We start from the raw sequence: 7,869 nt of genomic DNA on the forward strand, positions 1-7,869 counted from the left end.
AAAATACAGCCACTGGTGTTTATATTAGTTCTTTTTTTATCTAATAGGCTTTATATAATAACTCCTGTAACAATTAATCCAAGCACAGAGGCTGAAACTATCTACAGTGCAAGAGGATAGAATGAAAATAAAATATTTTATTAAAAATGCACTTTAGAAAGGTTTAAAAGTCCTTAGTTATGAGAAAGGAATTGACCTTCTTCCTTTTGTACTGTTCCTTCAATAAAGAACTTCAGTGAGTTAAGGGGAATTGAGCAATTACATTGTTATACTATTATACTATAATTTGCATTTCTTGATAACACTCAAGTCAAAAAATGTTGGAAAGTTGCATTTCAATAAAATATTTAAATTGCTGACATAGTCTGTGACTGTCTGTGCTACACAGACTAAAGTCATACAGCAGCTTATTTCAAATTTCTCATCAGATATCACACACGTGGATTTATGGACTCTCTAGACTAAATCACAGCAAATGACCTAATTATGGAGCTATAGAAAGCTACTCCCAGCTCCATGCTCAGGTAGGAATCCTAGAGCAGTGGTCCAAAATCCTACAGGCAGTCCAAAAGCAAAGTATGATACGAGAAAAATATGTTGGGTCTAAAAGCAAAGTATTACAAGAACCAAAATGGGGCAGAAGTTGCTCCTTTCCTACATTCCACTACAGATAAGGGCATGAACTGATGAAGTGAAAATATTAGAATCATGGAATCGTTAAGTTTGGAAACCATTAAGGCTGGAAAAGACCTCTGAGATCATCGAGTCCAGCCTGTGACCAATCCCTTCCTTGTCAACTAAACCATAGAATAATTGCCATGTCCAGTTGTTTCTTGAACACCTCCAGGGATGGTGACTCCACCACCTCCCTGGTCAGCTTGTTCCACTGCTTGACAACCCTTTCCACGAAAAAATTCCTCCTGATGTCCAACCTGAACCTCTCCTGGGGCTGTTTCCTCTCATCCTGTCCCTTGTTGTGTGGGAGTAGAGGTCGACCCCCTTGCTACAATCTTGTCTCAGGTATGTACTCTCCTCTTCCTCAAAAACTATATAGGGAAGAGACACATGTCACAGTGAATCCCAGCTGGATATTCATGCCCCAGCCATCTCCATCCTCCTGCACATACCCCCACATGTGCCAGCCCCATCACTGCTCCATCCTCCTCCTCCCAGCCTCAGACAGGGCTGAAGAGCTGGTTTCTGCCCTTTCCCCTCTCCCACACAATATTGCCTTTGCACCAGCCCTGGATCCCAAAGAACTGGAGCAGAAAGATGAGCCAGAGCGTTGGCCCTGGATCTCCTCCTCAAATGAACACCAGCAGCCAGCCCTGCTCTCACTCATCCTTGCCACAGCAAGCTGCAAACCCACTCCCATCATATTTTATCTGTTATCTTATCTGCACCTCCTCCTGATGGCTCTGGCACACAGGAAGAGAACCTCAGGGTTTGGAGGATATTCTCCAAATCATCCATATACTCCCTGGGCAGACACCAACAAGCAGGAATACACTTCAGGTGGCCAAACTAAGAGACTTTGGAAGGATTTTGGTCTCGTTAATTGGGTTGTCGGCACCTCCTGAACTCAGACCCCTCTTGCCACGTCAATCAGGATGCCACATCCTGGCTGGTCTACCTAAACAAGGCACTGAGAGATGGACAGTGAGTACAGGAAAATATCTGGGCAGGGTTGTGTTATGTACATGCTCCTGCATTTCAGCTGGAGATCCAAAAAGCTGTGACAGAGGTGTCACCTTGCACCAGAAATGACCTGAAGAACTGACCATCACAGGTTAGAGCAGCTCAGACTCTAAATGTGGCTTTGTTGCCAAAATACAAGTGTCCAGTGTCACCTGAGATGTCCCTGGGTGTCCCAGCTGCTCAGACAGGGGGGCACAGATCTCCTGCCAGTCCTCTGCCAGACCCACCAGTGCTATGGGGCGGTCTCAGGGACTCGAGGGCATCTTGGATGCTCCTGGCAACCACATGCAGGCAACTGATTTGAGCCCTGGGCCACTGTAGCGTGTGGAGAAAGAACACAGCCAAGAAACAGCAAAAATACCACCCAAAAGGCAATCATTTTCTCCAGAAACCTCCAGCCAAAGGACCTCATGGTGTTTATCACAGGAGGGGTTTTTTCCTTTTCAACAACCTGTTGATACCAGATTTACCTTCACCACCAGTGTGAAAACACAGAAGGCAGATACACTTCCACAGAAAATCCTGCTGCATCCGGTTCAGGTTCCTACTTTTTAGACACAGGCACAAACCAGAGCATCATTAACGTCCCCTTTACTTTAGAGAAACAAAGTGACAGCCCTTAGCACGACTGTCTCCAGACAGGAATATGAAAGCTCCAGAAATTCCTCTCCTCCCGTCAAAAATCCCTTTGCAAGCAGCCATTGAGTAGGCGCGGGAGAGGGGGAGCTGCGGGAGGAGAAGCGCTCCGGCGAGGGATGATGAGAAGAGGGAGGTGGGCACAGCACCCTCCCGGGGGACTCGCATCCTCCCGTACCATTAAGCCCTCGGGCAGATCAGCCGGGGCTCCGGGAGCAGGCAGGGGAGGGAGATGAAAGGCTCCTGCAAGAAATCAGGTGCAGAGGGTGGGCAGATGCTGCTAAAGAGCAAAGAGACCCGGCCAGGCTCATTTGTCTGGAAGGGAACCAGCAGGAACTTTCTTTTTATCTCCGATTGTGGATGTCAGGGTAGTTCCTAAAGGCCGCAGCCAGTTGGGACCCCACCGCTCTGCCTCTCCCCGCCTGCACAGGCAAGGAAATCGCATCAGTGTATTTTTCCACAGGTAAAAAATCCCCCACTGTGACGGCCGTGGACCCCTTAACTCCTCTCTGCCTTTGGGACCTGGTCAGACTCCACCTCTCCCAGCAGAAACCCGGCTGGGGGATGGTTGGGCTGTTTGTCCAACACCAGTTGGACATGACCAGGTGTTCCTGGGCCAGCCCACGGCTGTGCCAGAGCCAGCCCTGCCTGTCTGCACCGACCACTGCCCGGCTCCGCCGGAGGATTAGCCACGCTCCACCTGCTCTGCCTGGGATTTAGTGGGGCACCCCCTTGCCAGGCGGGGTGAGGGGGCACAGCCCCGTCTGTCTGTCTGTCTGTCTGCCTGGGGATTAGCCCGGCCCCACCTGGGCTGCCCCCAGCTCTGCTCACCAGGGTGGCCCCAGCCTGAGCAACTCTCTTCTGCGTGGGCTGGCGGGCCACAGCTGTCTGTCCGTCTGTCTGGGAGAGATGGATGGGCATTGCTCTGCCCGTCCAACCACCATGTCTATCTGTCTGTCTGAGAGTGCTGCATGGGCACTGCTTTGCCCATCCTACTGTCATGTCTGTCTGCCTGGGAAGGCAGGCACACACTGCCATGTCTGTCTGTAAGGGTGTGCTGGGCAAAGACAGCCCTGTCTACCTGTAAGGACACTGGGCACAGTCCTGTCCATCTGTCTGTCCGTCGGTGAAGGGGCGCTGGGCACAGCCCTTTCTGTCTATGGGGGGCACTGGGCACAACCATGTCTGTCCATCTGTCTGTCTGTGGAAGATGCTGAGCACAGCCCTGTCCACCTGTGAAAGGATGCTGGGCAACGACCTGTCCATCTGTCTGTCTGTGAAAGGATGCTGGGCACAGCCCTGTCCGTCTGTGAAAGGATGCTGGGCAATGACCCGTCCATCTGTCTGTCTGTGAGGAGATGCTGGGCACAGCCCTGTCCGTCTGTCTGTCTGTGGGGGACACTGGGCACAGCCCTGTCTGTCTGTCTGTGGGGGACACTGGGCACAGCCCTCTCTGTTTGCCCATCTGTGAGGGGATGCTGAACACAACCTTATCCGTCTGTCTGTCTGAGAGGGGATGCTGGGCACAGCCCTGTCCATCCGTCTGTGACGGGATGCTGGGCACAGCCCTGTCCATCTGCCCATCTGTGAGGGGATGCTGACCACAGTCCGTCTGTCTGTCTGTGGGGGGATGCTGGGCAATGCACTGTCCTCCTGTCTATCTGTGAGGGGCTGCGGGGCACAGCCCTGTCCATCCATCTGTCTGCCTGTGTGTCTGTCCGTCCGTGGGGGATGCCGGGCGCTGTCCCCCCATCCCCGGTTCCCCGCCGTGCCCGGTACGGGGGGCGGCAGCTGCGCTGGCGGCGGGGAGGGACCGAGCCCGGGGCGGGCGGCCCACGCCGCTGGGCATCGGCACCGTCCCCGCCACCCTCCCCATCCACCTTCCCCTTCCTCCTCCTTCCCCCGGCGGAGATTAAAAGCTGCCGGAGGGGGAACGGCCGGGATTAGGCCCGAGGCCGCGGGGAGGGGCGCAGGATCCCGCCCCGCCGGGCCGCCCCCGCCCGCATTGTCCGCGCTGCCAGCGCAAAACCCACCAAAACACCCCCAAAAGCCTATTTGCACCCATGGGAGGCGGCTGAGAAGAGGGACATCCCCTCTTCCCACTTCCCGCACCAGAGATGTGGGACTCCGGCCGGGAATCCTGCTCGCCCCCCAAAATAAATCCTACCAAGAAACCGGGACGCCCCCCTCCCCTCCCCGGTTACCGTCTCGGCTTTGCCCTGTGCGGGACAAAGATCTGCTGAAAAGTTGCCGGCGCTGGGCGGGGGGAGCAATTTTGGGAGGGGGAGGGATCGACTATCGGATATTTATTTATTTGTTTATTTATTTAGAGGGGGGGATCGCGCTGCTCTGGTTTAATTATTTTATTTATAATTACCAAATCGACTTCACTCCCGAGGAAGGGGCTTTAAACAGGACTTTGTTTAAGTTGGGGGAAGGCGCGCAGCGCTCCGCGCATCCCTTCTCCCCCTCCCTCGCTCCGCGGCCGCGCAAACAGCGCGGGGCTCCGGCGGGGGGAGCGGGACTCCACCGATCCGCTCCTCCTGGGAAAGGGAAGGGGGGAAAAAAAAAGTACCAGGCAAACCCTCCACAGCCAACGCTCGTCATAAACACACCTGATCGGCGCATCGAGCGGATGAAAGTTTCATTTTAATTTCTTTTTTTTTATTATTGTTTTTTAAGTCCAAATAAATGCCTGAAGTGGAGGCGTCGCTCGGGCGAACGCTGGAGCTTGGCAGCGCCGGGAATGAGCGGGGGGTGGGGGGGGGAACACAGGACTTTTCCCTTGGCTGTGGGGCATGGATTCGTTTGCAAACTGCAGCTTAAGCGCTCCCACCACCCTGCATTGTCCTGCGCTTAAATATCCTGAATTAGGCAGCTCTGAAAAGTCCCTTTAAAGCAGGCGGCGAGGGCGAGCCGCACTCGCACAACTTCTCGGGGTCGTGCTGGCGTTAAAACTGAAAATAATAATAAAAACCATCCCAATACGGACGGGGGTCGATGCTGGCGGGGTCTCCCGGTGGAGCGGGGCGGCGATGCCCGGGGCTGGCGGCGGCGGAGGGGCTGAGCCGCGGCCGGGCAGGGCGGCGGGGCCGCGGGCGCGTCCCCCAGCACCTCTCAGGTACGAGCACTTCCACTGACATTGATGTAACTACATTAGAGTTAATGGCAGCAGCCTGGTCCTCATTATTAATTGTCTTTGTGTTTGGATAAAGTATGTAATCTTCTCCTCAACCACACCATTAAAATAGGTTGCCTTTTCAATTAAGAACTGTCTTGAGCACAGCAGTCAATTTTCCTAATGAAGATGCATTATATTTTCACTTTTTTTTTTTTTTTTTTTTTAATAATGGGAAAATCCCACGTTTTCATTAGGCGTGATTACGGAGAAAGTACAAGAGGGGGTTTGTCTAAACTAAATGTGGCCCGTGTCGTGTATTAAATACCAGGCTTTTAAATAAATTGAAATTTCATACAGATAAGACGCGAGGTTTGGGTACAAATACGGCCAGATTCGCTTCCTTCAGATTAAAAAAAAAATGCAGGGTCCATTCTTTAAAACGCACTTATCAGATAGAAAATAATGATTAAAACAACTACAGTGGACTCTTAGCTGCAATTACTCGGGTAAACTTTTCACTCAGCCCAGTTTGCTTACATTAAACCTGAGGATGATGCTTTAAAATAGACTTGCACTTTCTGCTAATGTGGAGCTTTGGGGAACAAATAGCAGAGTTTAATCATGCAGAAACACACGGGAGCCAGAATAGTCTCACAATTAATTTACCAAAATAAACCCGAAGCTGCCCGCATTGTTTAATATTTAGTTTCCACCCCCCCTCCTTCCCCTGGAGAAAAACAGCCCTAGTTCTTTAGAAAGGAGGAAGGTTGGGGGGGGGTTGGGGGGAGTTGGGATTTTTTTTTTCTTCTTTTCTTTTTACATAGGAAAAGAAATATTTCATGGCGGGGAAGCAAAGAGTTAAATTTTATATGATATAAAGCACTTGCAGAAAGGAAAAGAAAAGAAGAAAAAAAAAAGAAAAGAAAGGGGGGGGGGAAGCCAGACACTAAGGGGAAAAAAAAAAAAAAAGAATAAAAGAAAGTGCGATATTTGTGAGCCTGAGAAGCTGCAAGAGGACGGGATCTGGATTTCACTGCTGTGTTATACTTGTGGGATCTTTGTTACCGGACAGACAGACAGACACTCGCGGCACAAGCCAGACCCTTCCCGCACGCAAAACACCATTACCCAGATACAATTTAAGACAGAAAAAAAATTAGCTGTGTTATTCGAAGCTAGTTTTAAACTTTCCAACGTGAAAAATACCTGCCTGCAAGGGAGAATGAAGTTAAGCATAAGAGTAATTCCTTATTCACATGGTAACAACAGTTGGTTTGGGATCTTTTACAAGCTTTCTGCATTGTGGCTTTGTTTAGTTGTGGGGGGGAGCTGCTTTGGGGGGTTCTGGGGGGTATTTTTGTAATGAACATTTGTTTCTCCACCAGCCAGCGGCTAAAGAAGATCTGCAAAGAATGGCAAAGAAGATTTTCGATTAAAACCTTAGCCCATCTCCACGGATTACTTTATATCGATTCCTATATATATGGCTGCAATTGATGGGCTCTAATTAAAAATCCAAAGTGGGGAGGGAAAAAAAAAATAAAAGTTCTTTCTGGGTCTCAATAAAAGGAGCTTTTCATATACGGGAAATAAAGGTTGTAAAAGGTTACAAACGAAAGACTAGTTTAAAGCTTCTCCGCGGTTTTCTTTTCTTCTTTCTTACAAAACCCCTTTTCTGGCTCTTTCTCTCCCTTCCCCCCCCCCGCTCCCGCGACCCCTTCATTTCTCCCAAGTTTGCCAACACGCGGGATGCGGGACTGTAACTGTTATTTTAATATCTGGGTTGGGAGCTATAATCTGATTGCTGCAGCAAGCTGCTCATCAAGGTAACTTCATGGCCTGGAGAGAAAAATTATGTAAACTGGCAGTATTAGCGCCTTTCATCAACACACACACACACACACACACACTCGCACACACACGGACACACACCCCTGTCCCAGCCTCCCGCACCGACCCCCGGGGGACTCCCCGCACCGGCCCCCACGCGTGTGCCCTCCCCCCGCCCCCGGCACAGCCTCCCCCAAATGCTTTTTTAATTTATTTAATAATAATCATTTCTTTCTCTGTTTAAAGTTGGGTTTGTTTTTGTTTTTTTTTTGGGGGGAGGGGGGTATTTCCCCCTCGCCTCGTTGCACAGAAGACCTTCCCTTAGGTGCCAGCCCTGACCTCACTTTCTCTTCTCTCGGGGTAACGTTTTTAGGACTTGTCTGGCTCCGAGAGGAGCTGGGCAAATTTCAGATCGCCCCTAAATAACTCCATCGTCCCCTCCTCTCTTCCCCCCCCCATCCCAGTTATAAAACTTGCTTTCATCTAGGCAAAAATGCTGCCTTAATGTATATGTATTTTTATTATTATTTTTTTCCTTCCCCAAAAGATGTGACGGCTCCGCCATCCCCCTCCCAAACACTTGG

The sequence above is a fragment of the Lepidothrix coronata genome, unplaced genomic scaffold (genome assembly GCF_001604755.1).
Source record: "Lepidothrix coronata isolate B3197 unplaced genomic scaffold, Lepidothrix_coronata-1.0 Scaffold196, whole genome shotgun sequence".
Lineage (NCBI taxonomy): Eukaryota > Metazoa > Chordata > Aves > Passeriformes > Pipridae > Lepidothrix > Lepidothrix coronata.